The sequence below is a fragment of the Corvus cornix genome, chromosome Z, assembly GCF_000738735.6.
Source record: "Corvus cornix cornix isolate S_Up_H32 chromosome Z, ASM73873v5, whole genome shotgun sequence".
NCBI lineage: Eukaryota > Metazoa > Chordata > Aves > Passeriformes > Corvidae > Corvus > Corvus cornix.
The window spans coordinates 43,711,822-43,736,547 of record NC_046357.1 but is presented as its reverse complement, the minus strand read 5'-3'; the positions used below and the strand labels follow the sequence as shown (position 1 = coordinate 43,736,547).

The 24,726-nt window shown below is 42.9% G+C and overlaps 1 protein-coding gene across 2 annotated transcripts in view; it reads right to left on the bottom strand.

Moving 5' to 3' along the window:
* Positions 1 to 23,680, bottom strand: part of LPAR1 (lysophosphatidic acid receptor 1) — a 74,761-nt gene extending 51,081 nt beyond the window's left edge. Inside the window, exons 1-2 of one of the 2 annotated variants that reach the window (XM_039567074.1) lie at positions 23,625 to 23,671; positions 23,032 to 23,188 (exon numbers count right to left, since the gene is read on the bottom strand). The gene's annotated coding sequence lies outside the window, so the exon portion shown is untranslated. Of the gene's footprint in view, positions 1 to 23,031; positions 23,189 to 23,624 lie in introns of both variants that reach the window. The other variant, XM_039567075.1, reaches the window with a different exon arrangement.
* Positions 23,681 to 24,726: the final 1,046 nt, after the last annotated feature.

The following is a 24,726-nucleotide window of genomic DNA, read 5'->3' as shown; positions in this document are numbered from 1 at the left end:
TAGCTCTGTGTACTTCAAGTAGAACACAAATGCCAGAAAAAGCTTAACCCATAAAATCCAATGAGTGTTTAATGCAGTTGAGAGAAGAAATATGCCTGTAGTCATTTTTCTACATGAAGTGGTAAAAATTTCCTAAGCCTATGATCATTTCTTGTTTCCCCTTCTACACCTATATTTTCATTGCTTGTATTTCACTGATGTCTCAATTTGGCTAGGGAAAAGGAAAGCTCTTATGCAAACAGCTTTCATTCCAACCTTCTGATTACAACATACACAACGATAAACACTTTCTGCCAAATGGTTAGGCTCATAAAAGCATTCTAGCCAAAAAAAGGGTCAGCCTGTACAAAAGAACTCTCCCCCCACTCCCCACCTGCCTCATCATCTTCAGCAATAAAAAAATACAAGAGGGGACTGTGATTTCACAGCAGTGCTGGAACAGGCAGACTCCATTTAAGCAAATAAAAGTGGCTCCTAACTTAATACCTATGTAAGTTTAGGGTGCAGCCCTGTGTTTTCAAGAACTGCAAATAAAGGGAACAGGATCCTCAAATTAACTTCACTAAAGGAATTATGACAAGAAATGTAATTTCTTTTTAAAAATAAATTCTGAAAAACAAAAGCACAGGAGTAGCTTCTTATTAATGAGATTTTGATACCTTGCTACACTGCAGAGCATTGAAAAAAATCCCCAAATTTGGAAGCAGATTCACATGTCCCAAAGACTGGAACTGCCAGTGGTGCAGGCAAATACCACTTAATGTACTCTTCTCTTGATAGACACTGCTGTCTTTACTGAGTACATTTAGAGAACTGAAAACTGGGGAAACACGTTGGATCAGGATCTAAAATTCATAAAATGAAAATGATAAAATTTCTGATTGTCTGTGAAGGAATGCATCCTCACCAAATAAAACATTCTGCTCTCTGATATGCCATGATTAAGCATCATGCTTTGTGGATCAGCTGTCTGATATAACAGAAAAGAGGAACCATGCAGTCTTGTCATTACTTGGAGTACTTAGGAGAAATGCAATTGTGCATTACAAGCGTCTTCTTGAAGGAGCTGTTTTCGGAAAATCCATTACAAAACCCAGTGACTAAAGTCATTACCCTTTTTCCTCCCCAGTTCCTTGAACAGCGCACTGGTGATCTGCAAATTTGCAGTAATAGAGCAGTACCAATGACTTCTGCATCACTGAGTATCTCATCTGGGGCCACAAATATACATTGCTCCCCTCCACTAAGGTTCTGGGACAGAATGGAAAACTGGATTTTCACACCCTGTGCTGTCTCCTGTGTCAGACAATTCCAGGTCTCCTGCATTATTGCCTTCTTTCAGCTTTGGTTTCCTGCATCTGTATGAGAGTGCCTTTTGGTATCACTTTGTCTTGACTTCACAGACTTCAAGTTTCTGGATTACAGGACTCTGAAGATGGTGATACTGTGACCTTGAAGCTGTTAAGTGCAATTTAGCTAAACAAAGCTACCCTTACTGCACTGGTGAATAAAAACTTAGCTTACAGTATAAAGTACTAATTGATCCCAGATGGATAGGTCCTGTAAACTCATCAAAGAAAATAAAACATTTGAACACCATGTAAAAAAGGTGAGAAAGTAAGAAAAAGATCTCACATAAATGACACACTTCCAGATGTCCCATCTGAATTTTTGCCATCTGAAAGTATTCATTTGGCATCACTCACTTCTGGCAGCCTTCACTAAACAATCCTGCTCGCAATTAATTTGTTCAACTCACAAATAAATGCATCATCCCACCATGGCAGCCTTGCCATCACAAATAAAAACGAATGCCATCCAGGGAAGAGCAGCAGCATTGATTTGTCCTGCCTAGCATTTCATTTTGCTACTTGTTAAAATGATAGTGGTAGCACAAACTTTTAGTTACCTACTATGGACTCATGGAGGTGTTTTCCTACTGTCCCAAATTGAGATAAGAACAATTTAAAGCAATGAGATAACAGTTAACAGCAACAACATTAAAATTAATAACGTAAGTATACAAAAAGAGGGTGATTTACATGCTAAAGTGCTCAAAGACCAACCTGGTGCCATGCTGCACCTGAGACAATGAACTGTGCACAGACCCTCTGTGCCCATATGGTTTTTTTCTGACTGCAAACCCCCTCACTCTTTCTTGGAAGCAAGATACCCTTACTTCCAGCCCCCTGCGGTGATGTCCGTGGGGTAGAACAACCACCTAGGCATGCCCACAGGCTCCAAGCTCTGACCCCTCACAACTGCTGTGAGGAAATTAAGTCTGTCTTGGCCAAAAACCAAGCACTATACACCCCTTATTCTATGCCATCTGCATCATGCCCAGATCCTACACTTTGCAACTTTACATACATACATATATAAGTATACACAAACACAGTATCATTTCCATAGTCAGTGGCTGTCCCTCCAAGATGTCTGTTGTGTCATTTAGTCCATGACTGTAGGATCTATGAGGATCTCACAACTGGTGTATCTGGAGCATCCATAATCATTGCCCATGGTAGTTACGGCATATAGCGGCAGCGTCATTGAGCAACCAATACTATATAATTCAACATTACAGACTGTTCCCACCCAAAACTCAAATCTTGAGGTACACACCATGTTCCCCCATCCCTCTGCATTACCCACCAAGTACACTCAGGTCCTTGAACAAAATAAAATCCCATGGATGGGTTTGCCTTTTCTTGAGGCAGCACTAACCTAAACTGTCTTCCCTTACACACTTCTCTTATGTGCCACAAGAACTTTATCCTCTTCTACAGTACATGGAGGTTTTGACTGGGCAGGGCCAGCTCAATTGGTAGTGCCTCTAGTGTTAACGAACCAGTGGCCTTCACTAAATGTAGATCCCAATGTTTGAAGGTCCCACACCCATTGCTTTCAATGTAGTTTTTAGCAGTTCAGTGCACTGTTCAATTTTTGCAGAGACTGGGGCACGATAGGGACTATGATACACCCACTTAATCCCATGCTCTCTCGGCCAGGTGTCTGTTTTTGAAATGAGTCCCATTGTCAGACTCGATTCTCTCAGGGGTACCATGCCTCCAAAGGACTTGCTTTTCCAGGCCCAGGATGGTGTTCCAGGCAGTAGCATGAGGCACAGGGTAGGTCTTCAACCATCCTGTGGTGGCTTCTACCATCGTGAGCACACAGCGCTTGCCTTGGCGTGTTTGAGGCAGTGTGATGTAATCAATCTGCCAGGCCTCCCCATACTTGTATTTGGACCATCACCCACCATACCACAGAGGCTTCACCCTCTTGGCCTGCTTGATTGCAGCGCATGTCTCACAGTCATGGATAACCTGGGAGATACTGTCCATGGTTAAATCCACACCTAGATCATGAGCCCATCTGAGTGTTGCATCTCTTTTCTGATGATCAGAGGCATCATGGGCCCACTGAGCCAGAAATAATTCCTGTTGCCAGTCCAGATCCACCCAAGACACTTTAACCTTGGCAGTTCATCCACCTGTCTGCTGTTGCAATGTTCTTCACAAGCCTGACTCTTGGATGCCTGTGAATCTACAAGACATATTTTTACCACCACCTCCTCTACTCAGGCAGAGATGTCGTGCTACAATTCGGAAGTCCAGATGGGTTTCCCTCTGTGCTGCCAGCTGGCCTTTTTCCACTGTTCCACCCAACCCCCCACAGCATTTGCCACCATCCACAAGTCAGTGTAAAGGGTAGCACACTGGCCATTTCTCTCATTTAGCGATATCCAAAGCCAGATGGACAGCTTTAAGCTCTGCAACCTGACTTGATCCAACTTTTCCCTCAACAGTTTTGCAACTTGTCATATAGGACTCCATACAGCAGCTTTTCATTTTTGACATATCCCTACGATATGGCACAAACTATCAGTAAAGAGAGAGTATAGCTTCTCATTTCCAGGTAGCTGATTATGTGGTAGGGCCTCCTCAGGACGTCACCACCTCCTCCTCCTCCTCTTCTGATGATAATCTGAAATTTTTGCCTTTGGGCCAGAGCATGATGACTTGTAGCGATTTCGATTTCCTATTTGAGCTCACGTTGTGATCAAGCGCAACCCACTTACTCCATGTAGCATCAGTGGCATGAAGTGTGGAAGGAACTTCCCCTTTGAACATTCAGCCCAGCACTGGGCAGTAGGGGTGCCAGGAGGAGCCATACTTTGGTATCTCTTCTGAAGCAGATTGATTCCCTTCCTAAGCTGCCAGATACTTTTTTCCAGACTGCGTGCAGCATGTCTTGGATCCTTTGTATCCCCAACTTCAGAACCCCAGGGGTTGTCCTTGAGTCTTCCCAGGTACTTCTTGTGAGAGACTCCAGGAAGATCCATTCTCCCTGGCTGCAGTGTAGAGCACACTTCTTACATCTTGTCCTATCCTGACTGGCCCAAGGGCTACTGCATGAACAATCTCCTGTTTAATTTGCTCAAAACCTTCTTGTTGTTCAGGATCCCACTTGAAATCACCCCTCTTCCACGTCACGTGATAGAGAGGGCTTACAATCTGACTCTACTCTGGAATATGGAACCTCCAAAAAACCACAATGCGTAGGAAAGTCTGAATTTCCTTCTTGCTGGTTGGTGGGGACACAGCTGCTATTTTGTTGATTACACCCACTGGAAACTGATGAAGTCCATCTTGCCATTTTACTCCTAAAAACTGAATTTCCTGGGCAGTTCCCTTGATTTTACTTTATCAAAAACCAGGGCATCACCAAAGCATTAGGACAAGCCAAAATAATTTAAGTTTTGAGGAATACATTTAATGCAGGTAGCTCAGTGTGTGCAGTTTGCAAGCTGAGCTGCCTGCATTTACTGTGTTCCTCAGTGGAAGTGGTTATGATCTTTACAATTTCCTCCTAATTCTGCCCTCTCTCTGTTCCATGGGGTGTTGTATCTGCAAATGAGGATAACCTCCTGCACTCTGTTCAATACTTAAAAGAGCTGCAAAAAGGTAATAGTTGCAATTCAGTATTGGGCAAAAGAAGCAGAAAATAAATAAAAGAGGGGATTTCCAGACAGATGGTGTGGCCCATTGTTATACTCTTGCCTTGAAGTTCTTCTGACAACAGTGACTGATTTTTTTCCACTTAATGAGACTCTGTACCATCTCCCCATCAAGTTTCTGATGTCTCAGCAAAGAGACTACCCTTTCTCCTGCCTCAGCACATGCACTAACAGTTTGGAAGCTAGCACAAAATTAACTGTCCCAGTCAAACTTTGCTGATCACGTGTGTTTGAATACACACATTTTACAATACAAATTCTGCACATTGGTTGGTATCAGCCAGGCTCTATCACCTGACACCCCTCTCCAGAAAGCAGGATAAAGAGTGTCATCATGTCCACTATTACCATGGCAATAAGTATTGGAATACTACTAGATCTAGTTTATGGCATTGATTAAATACGTTCAGCAGTGGTAAATGCAACTATTCAGCACACCTTCAGACCAACTACCAACAAAACACACAAGTTACACCTGTTCTTGCAGCACATGCAACACTACCCTCCATTGCTCCCAGGAAGACCAGTTCTACAAACATCTCCACCACCAAAGCCTTCCTGTCTGCTGTTTCTAATCACTAGCCAGACTGCTTTAAAGAACTACAGAGCTATAGCTGCTCACCCATTTGGAAGCTCTTCATAAGAATGAACAAATTCACTGTGAAAACGGATTTGTGAAGTATTACTGAGGGGTCATGGAAGTCTGGAAGGGGAGTGCCAAAAACAAGGGACAAGCTCACCATGTTTCCTGTGCTGGCTGCACCATCAACCCTCCTGGAAACAGTCCCTGCCAGTAAAGCCAGACATTTCTTGAGTCTAACTTCACTGTCTAGGAAAATAGAATGGAATTTGCTAACGTATGAAGAGGTTCAGAAACAACAATAGGAAATCTCTACCTTGTTAATATTGAAATAAAACCAAACCAAAACCAAAACCCAGAGTAAAACATACTTGATTCTGCCCTTTCCCAGTATCAAGAGCGACAAAAGTTACAAAAGTAACAAAGTTACAACCAGCTCTAAGAAATTGGCCAGATATTTAATTTTAAGAAGAAAGATCAAGGACAGACTGAAGGTACAACAAAATTGACCTTATTCATTCACTTCTGCAGAAGAAACTGAGATCCTCACAGAAAATAAAGTGAATTTTTCATGCTGCTGGTGGACTAGCATGCTATATAGGGTCAAAAAATCTTACACCAACACAGGCAATAACTACACAGAGTAAAAGATGCTTATATAAGTAATACCTCATCCCCAAAACACAGCACATGTATTTGCCCAAACCACAACTGGAAATCAATTTATATCCAGAAACATTTTTCCATCAAATCCCTGTCCCTGTGGAGGAATCCCCTATGGACCTAGTAATTTCTTTGCAGTTGTCAATGGTTAATCCACTTTGACATTAAATGTCAATTCTTTGCAGATATTGTTTAAGAGATCAGAATTTTTATTTCACAGACTGAGAATGTTAATCCAATGACATCAATTTCTACGCAGGCTGCTTCTGCTCACAGAACTCCCACTGTTGATGAAGCATTGCACTGTTTGAGCACAAACATATCCAGAGCAATTATTAAAAAGGATCATTTCCCAACCTGACACAATAAATGAACAACACAGAAACTGGCTAAAAAACATATCATTAAGGCTCAGAAGGGAGGGAAGGAGAGGGAGGGAGACCTGCAACAAGAAGAGTAACACAATGTTTTAAATGTTTCACTGTCACCAAAAAATGACTTATCAATAATAAACGAACTGGGAACTACAAAAGCCAGTTGAGCTGGTTGGCCCAAAACCCAGAACCGGTTGGTACTAAACCCTCTCTCCTGACCTCACTCACCTGACAACTTTTCTTGTTGTGTATGCAGCACAACAAGATTTTGTAGCAGAGCTGCAGAAGCACTACCAGAGCTGCATTCACAGGATGTTCTGTGTGACAGGGACGGATTACAGAAGGTTGTCAGTGAGGCCAGCTGAGACAGCCTTCTGCCTAGGCACTGAGAGAGAACAGGAGAACAGCCTCCAGCAAGACCAGTGGAGCAAGTGCCACCACTACCTGCCATTTGATCTCCAGCATGCTGCCTGACCCACCTCAAAATCTCAGGGGAGACCAGGCAAAAACAGCACAGACACCCCAGCAGATCAGATCACAAAAATGGCATTATCCTCTTCTGGTTGTTGAAAAACACCCTCCTTTTATCCCATGCACATAACATGTTTTCTGGCTTTTCTCAGTTGTTTTTTTTTTGTGTGTGCTTTCATGGGATTTTTTTCTTTGTTTTCAGCAATCTGAGCACTCAGGACTTCAACAACCAGAAGAACAGGACAAAAATCTCCCAAGTTCAGATCAAACCCAACAACTGAACATGTTGAAACAGGTAATGCCTACACCATTGCTGCCCCTTCAGAACAACAGTGTCCTACACAATTGTCTTGGAAGTGATACAGTCTTACAAAGATATAACAAAGAGTCAGAGATTTTATTACTGCTACGGTTCCATGTAAGTAATACATCTACTTTTGCATTGGTATGATGCCTGCTTTGATTGCGATTTGTCAGCCAAAACATACATTTGGCTTAATATTAATTACAACCACCTCTTTAGCTACTAACAGCATTAAAAGCAGGATGGCAGCATGTTTAGATGTGTATCAGCTTGCAGATTGCTTTACTGAAATCATCAACCAGAGCACTCAGATTTTATTTAAGCAAATCAAAACAAAGTAACAGACAACACCTTGGAAAATTTAATCCCAAGATGCCCAGGCACCTGAAAAGCATCTGACAAAAAAACCCAAACCAAACCAACATGGGAGCACACTTAAAGATCAAATTAAAATGCAGAAGTCTCAAAACGTATTACTAATGAGAAAAAAAGTAAACATAAATAAACTCGTCTTTCCTACCTTTCCTTCTGCCTTCCACCAACTCACACCTGTACATCTCAAAGACTTTTTAAAAGCTGCTGCAGAGAAGTTTGCAACTTCCTGAGGCTAAAAGAGACTTCCAGTTTCCACTACCTCAGTCTTTACTTTCACAGTACAGCTCTTAGCTTTTTTTATGTGAGGAAAAAAGATGAAGATTTCAGTAGTGATCTCAGGCTAGAAATTTATTTCTATGTAAATTTTAAAAACTGCCTTTACATTCAGTAGGACTCTTCCACAACACAAGGATCTCAAATCTAAGTCATTTGCATTCACAGTGCAGTCTGTGCTTCAAACAAGAAAAAAAAAAAATTACGTCAGTCAAACCTTTTTGAATAGGAGCTCTGTGGCTAATCTGGGGAAGATCATTGTTCTGGCCTCGACAATACGACCACTACAAGACTGCTGCTAAGGCTTCCCATGACAGAATACAGCCTGGAAGTTCAGCAAAGATGCCCCAGGTAGAGCCTCCTTAACCAAGCTAAATAGTTTCACAAACTCTGCAGAGAGAGTGTTGTGTTAAACTGCCCTCTTTCCCCACTGTGAGACTAGGGAGATGATCTGTCACCTTAATTATTTAGCATGCACTGAATTAATTTACAACAATTAAATAATATCATGATGCAGTTGCACTCTCTCAGAGAAATTATCTGCTGTCACAAAGAACATGGCTCAGCAGAGATACCTTCCAAGTCATCCCACCAGGGCAAGGTTAGAAACCCTGCACACATCCCCAAATAAAAGCAGATCATCAATCTGAATGTATAAAAAGACAAAAACCTCTCTTCAGAGATTTTCAGTGAAAATAATCAAACAAACCAGTAGATAGTATAATATCCTCAAGCCTTTATCTTGCAGGGAAATCTTTTCCACATGCCACTCTAATTTGCCTCTAACCATGCCTCATACTCCTTCTGAGGATGGCAAAAGCAAACTGACCACAGTCATGCACTGGGTTCCACCAAATGACAGACAGTTCAAGAGTCTGTAACTAAACTACAAATGTCTCCTTTACCTACTCTGAGGTTCAGCCCCTGAAGGGACCTCCAGAAGACCTTAAATGAGTAGATTATTCCCGAAATTACAAGTTGTTCATTCTTTCAGGGATTGTTTTTATCTTGGAATTGTGTATTTTGTTGTTTGGGGTTTCTGGAGGGAGAAGAAGATGTCACATTTTATACTTTGAAAGAACAAACCCATAGTATTTGGCATTATAACATGTGAAATCATGAACACATTCACCCTACATCATGTCAATTATGATACAAACTGGACTCACATCAGCAGCAGGCTAATCCACAAGGGATGCAGCCAGCACACCACGTTTCTCTGCATACTGATGAAAGGAAATTTACCCAAATAAAGAAAAAAGAGAAACACACTCGTAATTTTCTATTAACATCTCAACTTCTTTTGCTAAAAGTGTCATGACTGTGCTCCCCAAAACCAAATCATACTCCTTTCCTTTGTTAAACACAGGATACCTCTTTCTCTGCTACACATTGAGGCACTTGAAAGCTCATTTGCAGTCAGACAAAACCTCCACTTATTTTATGTAGTTGTCCTTTTTCAGAATCCCTTCTATACTTCCCTGACCTAGGTCAGTTTGCACCATCCAGTGCAATTCTCTCACTTGCTAAACCTCCTTTCCTGATTATTTCCATATTGTATCTATTCCACACCCATCTCTTGGGGAGCATTTTCTTGCTGTTTTTTAAACCCAGAATGATACCTCATCTTCTCTTGAAGCCTCCGACTTCTTTGAAAAGCTGAGCTTTGTCTGAAAACTCAAAAAAATTCTGCATGGCTTCCTCAGTTTTCTCACTTTCCTGCAGTTTGCCTTTTAAAGCCAACACATCAGTTTGCCTCCCCATTACTATCCAGCACCTCTAGAATTATTTCAGTCATTATCTAGCTTCTCCTAATGACTTCCATTAGTGCTTGCTTATTAAGAATTTCTTAGAGATGACCATTCCTTTGCCACTCATCAAGGCTGGAGAACCTCTTCCCACTCTCTGGGGGAAAAGAGTGAGCATCTGCCTTAATGCAAGGGATTGCTGGCTGGTAGATGGATGTCTCTGGATGTATTAGGAGCTTCTTCAACACAATGATCAGGTCAGCATAAAACAACCACACGAAAAATACAGACACACAAAAATTGCTTTAAAACATCTCTGCTAGCCACAGCACCATCTTCAAGAAACAACTGCAGCAGCAGCTTCACAATGTTTTTTTAATTGATGTGTACTGGAGCAGCAAGATATCCCTGAAAGTGAATTTTTAATTTCTGCAGTTCAAGTAAAAGCAAGATGAACTAGGAAGACTCTAGAGTAATAATTCATGCAATCATCTAATTTCAACATTATCTCACTGCTTTAAACTTCTAGAATCACAAGAAAATAAAGAGGAAAAATACAGCTAGACACCAGTTCCAGGAGAATAATGCCAATTTGCTCAGGCTTATGTAAACAAGTCGCTACAACATGGATGGTCTCTCATAGCACAACCACAATGAAGCTGCTGTCATATGAATATATTTTCAAAATATACACTTCCATCATACTGACTTCCATAGTACCAAATCCTTCTAAAAGAAGTAATTTCAAAGCAGTTTCTGAAACTCTTTTAAAATTGTTTATTTTTACTGACAGACATGAAATTTGAAGCAGTAAACTAAGAGGCAGAAAAGTTCAAAGTAACCATGGATAGTTCATCATTTAAGATGCATTACTAACTGCTGCCAGCATTGTGTGCACATGTGTGTATAAAAGAAGCAAATATGGTGCATGCTTTTGTCCTCTTCTGTCTCTCTCTCTGTTATTAAAAAAAAAAAAAAAAAAAGAGAAAGAGTGACAGAGCAAGGAGCTGCTAATTAAAATGATTCTGAATACTAGAATTGCAAGGGTAATAGACAGAATTTAGCTCTTAATATATCGTCATGACTATTTTGTGTACTAATCAATATAATTAAAAAAGGTAACAGTGGGCAAAGACCTTTGTATCAACTTTATTAATGACACAGCTACAAGGATAGAGTGCATCCTCAGCAAATTTGCAGAGGACACCAAGCTGAGTGGTGCTGTTGTATCCAGCTCCAGGGTCCCAGCACAGGAAGGACATGGACCTCTTGGAGTGAGTCCAGAAGAGGCCACCAAGATGTTTAGAGGGATGGAGCATCTCTCCTACAAGAAAAGCCTGAGAGATTTGGGATTGTTCAGCCTGGAAAAGAGGAGGCTGAAGGGTGACCAAATTGCAGCCTATCAATACCTGAAGGGAGCTGTCAAGAGAGACAGAGAAGGACTTTTTAAAAGATCATGTAGAGACAGAAGGAAGGAGAATGGATTCAAACTGACAGAGAGTAGATTTAAGTTATGTATTAGGAAGAAATCCTTTACTGTGAGGGTGGTAAGACAGTGGAACAGGTTGCCCAGGGAAGGTGTGAATGCCCCATTCCTGGAAGTGTTTAAGGTCAGGTTGGATGGGGCTTTGAGCAACCTGGTCTAGGGAAGGGTACCCCTGTCCATGCAGGGGGCCTGGAACTAGATGATCTCTAAGGTCGCTTCGAGGCCATTGTATGATTATGATTGTATCAAGGCATGAAGCACTATATACAAAATCAGAATGCTTTTCTCCAACTATCACTCCCCAGCAGAAAAAGTAACAAGAACTTGATCTTCTCAACAACTTACAAAAAGACTTTTAACATTTGTTTCTAAGAAGAAATAACAAGTGATACAATTCAACACTTCCATAGATCATCAACAGAGACTCCATTAGTAAACTCCACCTTTTGTTTAAAACTCAGAAGTAGTAATAGGCTGGCACTCTTCTGAAACAAGTTTGTATTTAAACATTCAGGCAATATCCTTTTGCTAGATAAAAAAATCATCTGGATGATAACAAAATGTCACAATTCTCTAAGCAGCTTTGAGAGGGGCCAGCCTTAAAGTGAGTACTTCCTTTTCCCCCACATCCACAAAACAGATGTTCAATCTTCAGGCAGAATAAACCACCACAAAATACAATAATCTGGAAATGCTGAAGCCAAGGAAGTTCACAATTAAGCCTGCCAAACCCCAAATTACAAAGGCACCACTTCAATACAGATCTACATGCACCATGACCAGTGATGCACAAACAGCAGTTTAATTTAGTTTATCCGAAATAGAAATTTGCCAGCTATTCCCCCTACTCCTGAAAATACATTAAAAGACTGCCAGGCAATATCTTAAGGTGGTTCAGGCCACCATCAATGCAGACACAGGAACTATTTATCAACCGCTCAAACCAGAAATAACAGTCATGCTTCTTCAGGAATATTTATGCAACATCTGCATTGGTTCAACTGACTGTTCTCCAGACACTTTCCGCAGTGCTGTACTTTGCATAGTTAATCTGAATGAAGTTTGAAAGAACCTAGAATTAACAATAAGAAAGAATTATCTTAATGACAGGATTTAAATTCCCTATTCTCATGTCACTGCTCTTTCCCAAGGCCACAAACAAACTTATCTGATGGACAGCAGTGACCCAGAAATAAGATCTTACCTTTGATCTTGTCAAGATGGAGGGGGAGGAAACCCAGTAGCTCAAGACAACAAAAATCCTGATGTTGATGAATGAAAGGGATTTACTTCTTGTCCATCATGCAAATCTCTGGTGTGCTCAGAACAATACACCCAGAATTTGTGAATCCCTGCTGTAAAATTGGGGCTGGTTACTAGTTTCTTGGCAGAGGTCAACTGGGTTTCCTTGTCCTCACAGTCTGCCCCATGCTCCCTGCTGTCTACAGTATGCCAACTCAACCAGTTGGACTTTCTGTGGAACTGTTTTTATGGATGATCAGGATGTAACACACTCCCCAAAATACCCTGGGAGCAGCAGCAGCTGTCAGATATGCAGAGAACTGCAGCAGAGTACTGGGTTTTGGCCTCGGGTAGCTTATGCTGATCATTCTATGAATTCAAGACTTATAAATGCAAAGCACTACTGAAATATGCCCTTAAAGGAGAGGTATGAAGAGAACACCAAGATTTCATCACCTCTCCCTCTGACCCTTCCCCTTTCAATTATCAAGTGAAGTCTAAAGCAACTTAGGCTGCTGCCTATCTGAACAAGCAGGTAAATACAGAGGATTAGCTCACAGCTTGACTAACTCAATTTAAGAATTGACTTGGATTAACTCCGAGTTGTGTTTAGCAGACAGGCTCTTAGAGCATACAAGAGGTCACATGAATTAAGTAGGCTGTTGTAAATTCACACCATACTTCAGTGATTATTCAGCTTCTCTGACTAGGTTCTCAATATACACAATGCCCAGCAGAAACAACAAATATTTCAATCAGAATATTTGGGAGATGCCACAAATTCAAGTGGAAAACAGAAAGCCAGAAGGCAGAATGGAGTTGATGTAAAAACAGAACAAAACCAAAAAAACCTGTGTTCTAACACATACGATGACAGGTTAGCGTTCAAGCACTATCTAGTCTGTCTCACCACTTTTTAGCTAAACTCCTTTTGCACCTCTTTTAAAGAGTAAGAAAGGTGAAAAAACAGTCATATTGGACAAAAGTACAACTGAATATCAGTGGACTATTCTTAAAGAAAAAAGAGAATAAAAACTAGCTAGTAGTTTGCCTTCAGCTCTTCCGTTGGAACTCGGTGCACATTAGCATGGGTACAAACATTAAATACATACACACTTCAAAGCCTCCTTCAGACAGTTTGCAACAAAAGCATAAGCCATAAAGCATTACTTGGGAACCACTAAGACTTTTTTTGTGACTGCACAAATAAACTAAGAAGTTCAAGGGATCCAGGCCACAAAAGGAGAATGTACTGAAATCCACCCACAAACCAGATTTTTTAGGCATCCCACAATTGCACACACCAGTGGTGTCCATGACACCAAAGCTTGAGGCCCATGCACAGTTACTCTCATCCCTGACACAGCCCACTTAGGCATGTTGGGTCTGATTTTCAGCCTCCCACTACTGAGCAGCCTCTCTTGCATCAGCCAACCTTACACTCCCCCTCTACTCCACTCTCAGGAGATCCCACCTGGAGTATTGCGTCCAGCTCTGGACCTCTGAAGAGAAGAACAAGCAAGTTCAGAGAGGGCCACAGAAATGATCAGAGGGCTGAAGCACCTCTCTCCCCTACGAAGACAGGCTGAGAGAATTGGGGTTATTCAGCCTCGAGAAGAGAAGGTACTGGGAAGACTTTATAGCACCTTCCAGTACCTAAAGAGGGGCTATAAAAAGGTTGGGAAGGGACTTTTTACAAGGGTACGTAGTGATATTGCAGGGGGTAATTGACCCAGAAAGAGGGTATATTTTGATTAGGTATTAGGAATAAATTCTTTACTGTGAGGGTGGTGGAACAGGTTGCCCAGAGAGGCTGTGGATGCCCCATCCCTGGAACTGTATTGAGGTTATGCTGCACAGCGCTTCAGCCAGCCTGGTCTAGTGGAAGGTGTTCCTGTATGTGGTCGGGGCTTGGGACCTAGATGATCCTTAAGGTCCCTTCCAACCCAAACCATTCCATGATTCCATAAAAAAATACACTATGGCATGCTGGCAGAACTGACAGTGTTTTGGAAAAACCCAAAGCCTATTACTTGGTCAGCTGCTGCCTTCAGTCTTGCAGCAACCTTCTTCCAAGAATACTCAACCCAACGGGCAACACTGCCAGGCCAGAAGGAAGAGTAAAGCACCACAACTTACCAAATCCTCAGAGCTTCCCACTACAGCTATACTGGCGTCCCCCTCTAGTGGAGACACAGCTTATACAAGCAGGAGATTACACTTGCAGGGTCTTGGGGGGAAAGTTAGTCAAACCACAAGAGGAACAGCCAGAGGGATATACAGAACACAGAATGACTTCTGGCACAATTGTAGGATGCAGATGCACGGCGAGGGCACAGTTGGGTTTCCTACCAACCAAGAAATGTCACCTCATCTTGGGAGCTTCAAGAAAAGCCAGTATTTTCTACCCCTTCTTTCTCACATGCCTGGCAATAACGAAGCACGAAGGAGCAGGGTGTGGCTTCATTGCCAAAGCTGTTCCTGAAGTTTTGTGCCACTCTTTTGAGAGAAAAAGTAACTGCTTTTGCACAAAAATTATACCAAAGGTCCCTTCACAGACTCTTCATAGCATTTTAGGAACAATTTAGAAAGAAGAACTGATAAAGCTGTAAACAAGTCTCTCAAACAGAACTTTGTCATTAAAATCTGGGCAACTGACTGCAAGAGACTTTGTGGAGGAGATGTTGAGGACGGAAATATGCAGGATCATGGCATAAGTGTTTGCTCAGGCATATTATTTTTAAGGCATTTATGTGTTCTACAATCATGTAATTCCCTCCTGTCATCAGGTTTTCATCAGCTTGCACATCTCCCCCTGATTTTTTTCCTCTAGGCTGAACCTCCTAGGATGCTTTTGCATGTGAAACTTAAGCAATCCAGGGCAGGAAACAGAAACACACTGTACTTCGTGGAGAAGCAGGCACTAACCTATGTTATTCCTATCAACTGTTTGCAAAATTGAAATAATTCTAGAGACCTATTTTCAGTCTATTCACTGAATGCCAGGATGGTTCTGATTACAGAATACCCTGAAGCCTCAGTCAGTTTCCAGTCCCACTAGCATGGGCTATTTGAAATAGGACACTGTAACTGCTGTAAACAAGAAGCAAAAAGACTAGGGGAGCAAACACTAATTCAGAAAAGTCTTTTGTTTGCAAGGCTTCTGTACAGGGAAATACACTGCTTTGAGGTAAAGTTTTCAGTAGTTCCATCAAAAGCTTTAGGAGGAGCAAAAATCATACTGATTTGTTGCTAACCACACTGGGACAGCTCACAAAGCCCTGTGCAGAAACCATGCCCAGGGCAGCTCAAAGATACCTAGCTCATTTCCACAGAATTGCTCTCCATGTATGACACATTGTGGGAGGGACAGCAAGGAAAAGGAAAGACAGAAAGACCAATAGACTTGACAAACATTTATAATTGTATCTTTCGAGTCACACTCAAGATGACACTCTTTGAATGCTGGGTACCTATCCACACATTCATTTCCCTCAAGTTGTTTGTCCCACTGCAGCATCTCAGGAAAACAATTAGTGAATTCCATTTCCTTGACAAGAGGAATGAAGGGGCAATGACCTATTGATGCACTGGACTTGTGTCTGTGGGAATGTAGCAACAAACAGGGAGACACGTGGATAGAAACAGCTGAAAACCCCAATGAACTCTTCACTGAAAGCCCAGGCTTTGCTCCTCTCCCAAATCTAATGATTACATGGATGGTTAACACATGTTCAAACACTACTCCTAGTACATCCTAGTGTTACTGTGGCATATAGGACAACATGCTCTTACTAGCTTGGCTGGCTCATCCTGACAAGACAGAAATGTCTGGAGACATTCTCAGATGGATACAGGGAACATTCAAGTTATCATCCTGTACTGATAATCTGCTAATACGACATACAACACTTCAGCAGGGCTGTGTACACATTCGCAAAGACACCTTCCAAGTGTAATAGTCAGGACATGCAACACAGCATTAATATAGACCTTACTGTGCTTTGCTCTCCTTTGGGATTGACAAACTTATCATCATCAGTCTGAATCTATGCTGGTCTATCTAACACTCCCCTACCAACTTTCCAAATGCTTTTTTACTTCAATAATTAGTTTCATACGTTCAAAGCAAGGATGCAACTATAGAAATGTTTTATTCTACAAGCACAACCTGAGGCAAGGTAGCCAAATTTCCACTTTATGTCCCACATTACAGCTTCACTACCACATGAAAGCAACACTTTCCACTGCAACTCCTAAGAGAACTGTACATATCTTGTAAAACTACTGATCCAGTCTCTACGCACAATCACTGAAAACACACCTCTCACAATAGGCATGGAAACAACAACTGAATTATGCACAAAAGTGAACAGTTTATTCCATTAGCTGGAGTATCAATGAAAGAGCTCAGATGCGTCTGGATAGAACATCAGGCACGCATAGACACTGCCGGCCTTTGCTACTTCATATTCGGTTACAAGTAACTGTGAAAATGGTTAGTAACACAAAAAAACCCTGAAAGCTCTAGGACCCAAGAAGTGACACCACTGTTGCAATAAGAGATTGTAAAAAACACAGTAACCACAAGAAAACAGATCCCACCAAGAAACTCAGTAAGCACCTAACGCAGGCACACAAACCAAAAAAATACTGACCACTGTCCCTCCCAGTGCAAGGCAATGCCTAAGGGCAAGGTGACCTTCTCCTGACACTGCCATTGGCTCGAGGTACTAACCTGCCTTCCTCCTCTGAGGTGTCCTGCCACCAGCCAGCCAACGGGTAGAGCTGCAGCTGGTGCCACTCTGACAATCTGCTTCCCCTCGCTCCAAAGCAGCAGGAGAGTAGGGGTGCTCACCACCCACCGGGCTTCTGTGCTGTGAGCTGCAGGGACAGTGACTGTTGCACTGCTGGCATCCCCAGACCCTTCCATCCCCCTTCAGCCCTTCCGCCTCACTTGACACCAGCAAAGGTGATTCAGAATTGAGCAGCAAACAAACTTGGGCTTTCTTCTGCACCAGCATCCTGGCTGTGGACACCCACATCCTGGCTCAAGGAGGCACACCGCCCTTCACATATTGCAGCTATGCAATGCCACCCCAGTTCCCTTGCTCTCTCTCCAGCAGCAGCTCAAGGCTTCAGGACACTGTCCAGCAGGCCTGACAACCACAACAGGTCAAAAGCAGACTGCACTATCAAAGACTAAACATTTAGTGAAATCCAGCAGCTACAGACCCTTTATCAATACTCTTTTGCAGCAGACAAAACAACACTTGCCGCACTTGAAAGCTACGAGGTATTTCCTACTGAGAGTTTATCAGTCTTTCTCCTTTCCTACAAAAACCAACCTGAAGTATAACCACCTAAAAAAATGGGTGTGACCTGTACAGCATCTCCCTTGACTCCCTGGATTCCAGTAAGTCTTTGCTGGAGTTCATGTTCAGCTCACTGCTGTTAAATAATCACCCACTTACTCAAAAAAGATACAAATTTCTCTATGCAGTAAACATTCAATACTCATCCAACATTTATTTTTTTTTGGTTTAAGCTGCAGCTAACTTCTTCTTAATAAAAAGGGATACTACTATAGCTATATTTTTCCATCCAGGGTGAAAACAGTCATCCTCAAATGGCCGAAGAACTTCTAAGAAAAACTTCTCTCCCGTAAATAATGTACCAACACCATTTCGTATCTGACATACACACCCTAAAAGATAGGGAGAGAGGGGAGGGAAAGGGGCTTACAATGGAAAACAATATGCATTTCTTTTGCCAGATTTTTACCACTCTTACAATCTCAAGAATTCTGTACAGAAAGATCTTGCCTTTGATGTCAATCCAATGCTTTTCTGCTTGCTCCTGCAAGCACTGCAATATGCAACACATTTTCTAGCTGGCAAAGAAATGGATGGACTGCATAAAGTGCCAGTGAAATCCATAGTACTCTGAAGGTCACTGTGGCATGTAAATTCCTACAGAAAAGCCAGAATGGTCTGTAATATGGCAACATGAGGGCACTGAACTGAAGCTTATTGCATATGACTATCAAACTCACTGGCACTTTTTTCAGCAGTTTCAAAAATCCACTTCAGGAGGCGTTTGCTTCTTAGTCACAGCGAGAAGCAAAAGCAGAAAGATAGTGTTGCGCTCTCATATTTATCACCTTTGTATTTTTAAAAAGAAAATGAAAGTAGCTCCAAACTTTATCTAGAGTACACCACATGGAAGCCAAAAAAAAAAAAAAAAAAATTTCCAATGCATCTCAAGTTAAAGAAGTCTAAAATAAAGATAATTCAGTTGGCACAAAATTCTGAGCAATACAGTATCTGTACTCCCAAAATATGCTTCCTTCTAAAAGAGATCCAGCCTCCCCACTTTTGCAACTGAAGGCATTTCTTGTGCCACTGATCCACACCACCTACCAGCATTTCAGCAGCAGACCACACTGTAACGTAGGAGTGGGAAACAGCAAGGCACAACACTTTGCTCCTGTTTCCCCAGAAGGACCAGCAGCCAGGCCGTTATCCGTTACCAAGTCCACTGGCACAAATCTTCAAGGCATTTGGAAAGCAAAACACTCTCCACACATCCCAGCCCAGAACCCTGTCCAGGCTATTCATCCTGGGAGTGGCTTGAGGAGGAGGGATGTGGTTCCCCCTCTCCAGCTGAGCTGCTGGAAGGGGCAGGCACGCCTTACCCAGACTCCTTGCACCACAGCAGCCACCCAAGTCTGTGGCTGGTTTTGCCTGCCAGAAGCAAAGGGAGAAGATTCACTTTCATTTTCAGGAGAAACACTTCTTTACTTCTGGGGTAAATACACCAGTGTTCCCCTCTTTATGTGCACTAACTGCCTACAATATTTGGGTCAAGAAGCAGCCAGATCCAGTACGAAGTAGGTACAGGACTGAAAAAAGTGTGGTCAACAAACTACTCCTGTAGTTTGTGCCTATCAGGAAATTCTGGACACTTTGCACTAGTCCAAGCAAGGCTATTGTTCCTCTGTAGAGAAATACAAAACCTTAACCATCTCAAAAGTTCTTTGTCAAGAGCTTGTAAGGGAAATGCCATGATCATGGAGTTGCCATGTGACATGAGGACACACATACACTATCTAAACCAGCACCACCACATAGGCTCTCTTCTCTTCTGGTGCTCAATGTTGCACAAATAGAAACAGTACTTTCAACAATTAAAGACACCAGTCATTAAAAAATGAAAATTGATCCTAGAGTGCAACCTTCAGCCAAACAATTAGCAAGATTTTGCAAATCAGGTGTGCTGTTAATCAGCTTGGGAGTATGGAAAGAGTGTCAGGTAGTCAAGAAACACCAAATGATGAGAGAAGGAGAGGTCTGGGTACACAAAGACAGGCACTTCTCAGAACTCCTCTACTTTCACCAAAAATCAAACCAAAGCACCAGATATTCAGATGTTCACTGTCACATGTATCAGCACATCAATGAAGGTGCAAGAATGAACAGGCGATGCTTCTACATGTTTTAAAGAAGCTAAGATTGAAATAAAAATGAAGAAAACCAAAATTCAAGTTCCATGACATGTCAGTAGAAAAGCAGCTCTCATTTCCTTGACAGAGCTTTCTTCTGCCCTGTGAATAATTTTGTATTTCTGTCAAACCAACACATCAGCCTCTCACCTGATCCAAAGTCATTCAGTGCCGATATAGATTTTACCGTTGACATCTATGGGCCACTGATGAAGTCTTAAGCTTCTGCTTTAGCTATGAAGAAAAACACGTGAGGAAAAACATGTAGTGTGTAAGTTGCAGCACTACTGAAGAGTGCCACATCTCTACAGTATCACCTTGTGATGCCTGGAAAAGTCAAAACCACATCAGGTGCTACATAACCACTGCCAGTTCAAGCTATTACTGTCTCAAGTTCCTCATGATCAAGCATTTCTGGAGAGCAGTGTCCTCCCTTCAGATGATCAAAAATCCTAAGGCAACAAATGAGGACCATACCTAAATTGCAAGCAATCTTAAAGAAAAGGACATGGGAAGATGGAAAAAGAAAAGACATACTGTTTATTTTCTCAAAAGTTGCTTTTCTTTTCACCCTACTAAACTGATAGAAAAAATAATACAGTTCAGCGTGAAAGATGAAGCAGTGAAATGCACAACATATAAAGAACTAATCCACTAACTAAAGATGCTGGAGGGATCAAATATTGATTGTTCTATCCTTCTTTCAGTAAAACAGTGGTATGCATCTTTCCCCTGGCATTATGTGTAGCAGCCACTCTTCAAATATCCCATTTAGATGGATTTAAGTTGAATTTACGTGTGCCTTAAATTATATGCATTTTTCTTTATGAAAGGAAGGAAATTGCACTTATGTAGCAAGCTCTAATTTTGTGAGGGAAATGACAGTGAAAAGGACAACTGCCACACAGTACAACCTGTTCCCACTCTTAAATTCTTCCACGTATCCTTGGGCATCATCAAGACCATCAGCAACAGCTGTGAAGAGTTCCCCACTCAGCCCTGATGGCAAAAAGAGCTGCACTCAGTTATCCTCTGCATCCATATGATAAAAAAAGCCAGATACACAGCAACAGTGCTCAGTAAGTGCTGGCAGGTCACCACCTAGAGGTGCTCAAAGCCAGCTCTTCTGACATCTGGAGAAGGCAGCTCACCTCAGAGCGCTCAGACTGCTGGGTACTCAAACGGAAGATGGTGGTGGTCTTCCAAAGGAATAAACTGCTCAGAAGAATTACTTGCCTTTTGATTTAAACCTCTGAACATGAGACAAAGCAAGATTAATATGGAGAGGCCACTGAGAAACAGCTAACTATCCATTAAGGTGTTATTAAGGGCTCATCACAGTGATATAAAAGTGAATCCCATGTAAGTACTACCCAAATTTCTACTCCAGAGCAAAACACTTTCTTCAACACCCTCTCTTGGATTCCCCAAATAGTTTCACTGTGTGACACTACAAGACAAAGTAAAAGACAGATTTTTATTTTCTCCCATTTTTAAGCAGAGAAGGGATTACATTTTAGTTACAGTCTTCCAGAGTTACTGATGAAAACCACATGACCATAAAGTATTTTTGCACACAGTGATAAGATTGTCTGTTACTCACACGTGGAGTTCACATATTAAAGCTGGGTATGCAGTGTAGCATTACTTTAATTTTGCATTTTCCATGTGTTTTGTCTCAAAAGCTCTTTAACCTTTTGACCCTCAGTATTTGTTTTGAAGAGCAGAGGAAGAGAAAGCAGACACCAGCCAATGTTTTCCTCTCTCCAACCAGCACTGCTACTGCTAAGTTCTCAGAACAAGGTTTATAGCAGCCAAGGGTCTAACTAGTGCAATCTGTAATAGGGAGTGATAAAGACAACACCATACTGATCATGCAAAAATGCTTCTCAGTATTCCTAAATAACATTTCCTTGGTTATTTGCCACACAAAAAGGAAAACAACCACTGTTCAGGTACAACTGCACAGGATGAGACAGTGTCAATCTATTCTGGAGCAAGACAGCATTTGATTTTGTGTGGTTAATATTTAATAAAAACAACAGTAAAACACAGGCCTATCAAGTTGCTTTGTAAGTCCGAGCACATATCAGTTAAGGAAAAACATGCAGCACGCCTAGAGCCAGTAATAGCGAGCTGCAGGGCAGAGCTTCACTTACGCCTGTGCACACAGAGTATTGCTTCAGTCCACTGCTGAAATTGCCAGAAACATTATTTTAGTACTACAGTATAGCCCATCCTCGCACAAGAGTAACAGGCTGCATGGCACACAGCCCTGGCCGCCAAATTGAAACATGACTCCCAGACCTGAGAGTGATTCATTTCAGACCAAATGGTACAACACACCAAACCTGACTTACAATGAAAAAACTTTCTTTGAAGAGATAAGAGTTGCAGCAGTTCTTAGCAGTAAAAAGACTGCAGCTACCCCAACTGCCCCACACTTTGAGAACACAAGCTGCCTACAGGGTCACCCCCAAGTTATTTTGCCTTGAAACTTCAAAAAACGCCAAACCAAACAAAAAAACATGCAAACAAGCAAACAATAACAACAACAAAACCACACAAAAAAGGAACCCAAACGTGGAGCAAATAAGGATGGGGAAAAAAAAAAAAAGAAGAAAAGGAAGATTTGGGCAGCTTCACATTCACAGACAACTGAAATCATGAAGGTGTGAGCTCGTTTCACAGAGAAATCCCCAAGAAAATTAAACTTAGAGATTCCAACATTTTTCTGATAATGAAAACTTTTCACATATTTCCATAGGAAGCAGCTTTTTGGGATGGTTCCCGCTGTGAAGCTATTTAAAAAGAACACAGGAAAAGAAGTGAGAGGAAGAAACTTGGTCCCTCTGGTTCCACCTCTGTCTTCTCACTTCAGTTTGCTAACGGCTTTTGTCCTCAAGCTTCCCTCCTGTTCCCCCCGCTCCCAGTCTCTCTCTAATAATCCACACCCTTACGCTTGTCATTTATCTTCCCCCTGTGCTTTACCTTTATAAACACCATGGATACACCGACACTGCTCCCATCGGACTTTAGCAGGCTCTTCGTCCGAAGGACTGAGGAAGTCAGGAGAGAGAGGTGGCAACCATTTTTTATCTAGGACTTTTTCCACTGCCTTAATTTGGTATAAATGAATCCAAAGAGACTTCGGGGAGGGGGGGACGGGGGGAGGAAATAAAAAAAAAAAAAGAAAAGAAAAATATGAAGATAGACCCTAAATTAGTCCTGTTAGTGTCCCTTAATCAAACAAGTGCCCATCACTTATTCCAGGCCAGCCCCGGAGACGTTAGCCCAGCAGGAACAGCAGCCTGACCAGACGCTTGCAGCCCACTCGAGCCCATTCCGAAGGAGCTTTTCACCGCCGAGGGCCCCCTGCCAACGCGCGCCGCCCCGCGCACCACTGCGCGCTGCGGGACTTACACCAGGTTCAGAAACACGAGAGAAAAAAGCCGAAGTGAGGAGGGGAAGGGCGCCGTGGGCATGGAGCCCCTTGGGGAATGGGAAGCGGGCACCTTTTCGCAGGCGAGAATGGCGGGACCCCCCGCCCCGCTCCGCCCCCGGGCCCGCCGCGCTGCGCTTACCTGCGGGGGCTGCGCGGGCGCGGCTGGAGGGAGCGCGGCGCCGCCGCCGCCGGCGCGCACAGAGGGAGGGAGGGAGGGAGAGAAGGAGGGAGGGAAGGAGGAATGAGGGGTGGGACGGGGAGGGACAGAGCGGGACGAGACGGGACGGGGCGGGAGGGACGGAACGGGACGGGATGGGATGGGATGGGATGGGCTCCCTCCGCCCCCGGTCCGCCCGCGCTCCTCCGCCGGGCGGGGCCCAGGTGTGCCCGCCCCGCCTCGCAGAGCCCACGCGTGCCCCAGCGCCGGCGGGGCAGCGACGGGAGCTGCGGCAGCCGCTGCGCTGGCGGCCGCCCGCTCTCTGCAGCAGACCTTGGCCGGTCGCGGAGGCTACCTCGGGAAAGGGCCGTGGGGTTTGAGCTGCGTGGCGTGGTATGCAGGTGGTTATGGAGCAGCCGCAGTGCTCGTCCTGTGAAACTTTCGAATATCTTGCCGATGTCGGCAAGAGCCGTTTGGGAACCTCAGTCATAGGAATAGTCAGTTTGCAGGTTCACCGAGCACTCATCCTTGGAAAGGGACAGGGTTGCACAACAGACAGTTTTCCAGACTAGAAGAATTATTTTATTATAGGAAATCAGGTTCGAATTACTTCTTCTTCCCCACGCCCTGCCCCCCATCAGTTTTTACTGTGAAATACTCTGATTTCATTGGATTGCAGGAGCATCTAGAGGCCACTTTTGCACGTACATGTATCAAGTGGAAAGATGTATGTTGCACAACACTTAAGTGTTCAGTGGTTGAAATGGCAAAGTGTTTCTAACCCCTGTAGGGAGATTTCTAGGGAGGTTACACACAGCTGTACAAGCCATCGATGCCTCCAGCAGTACAAAAGCCTATAATGAAGCACCAAGCCCACTTAAAGCACTCATACTTCTCAAAGAACCAGAAAGTAGCAGAGACAATTCTCAACTCTGATCTCTGCTTGTATGCCATCAACGCAGTGATGACACTGTCTACTGGCAGTATCTGCTGCACCAAGGGTATGGTTATTAGGAAGGTTTTTTGTATCAGTGAGAGCAGGTCTCTTGCTGTCATGGCTGGTGAGGTGCTTTCTCTTTAGGAA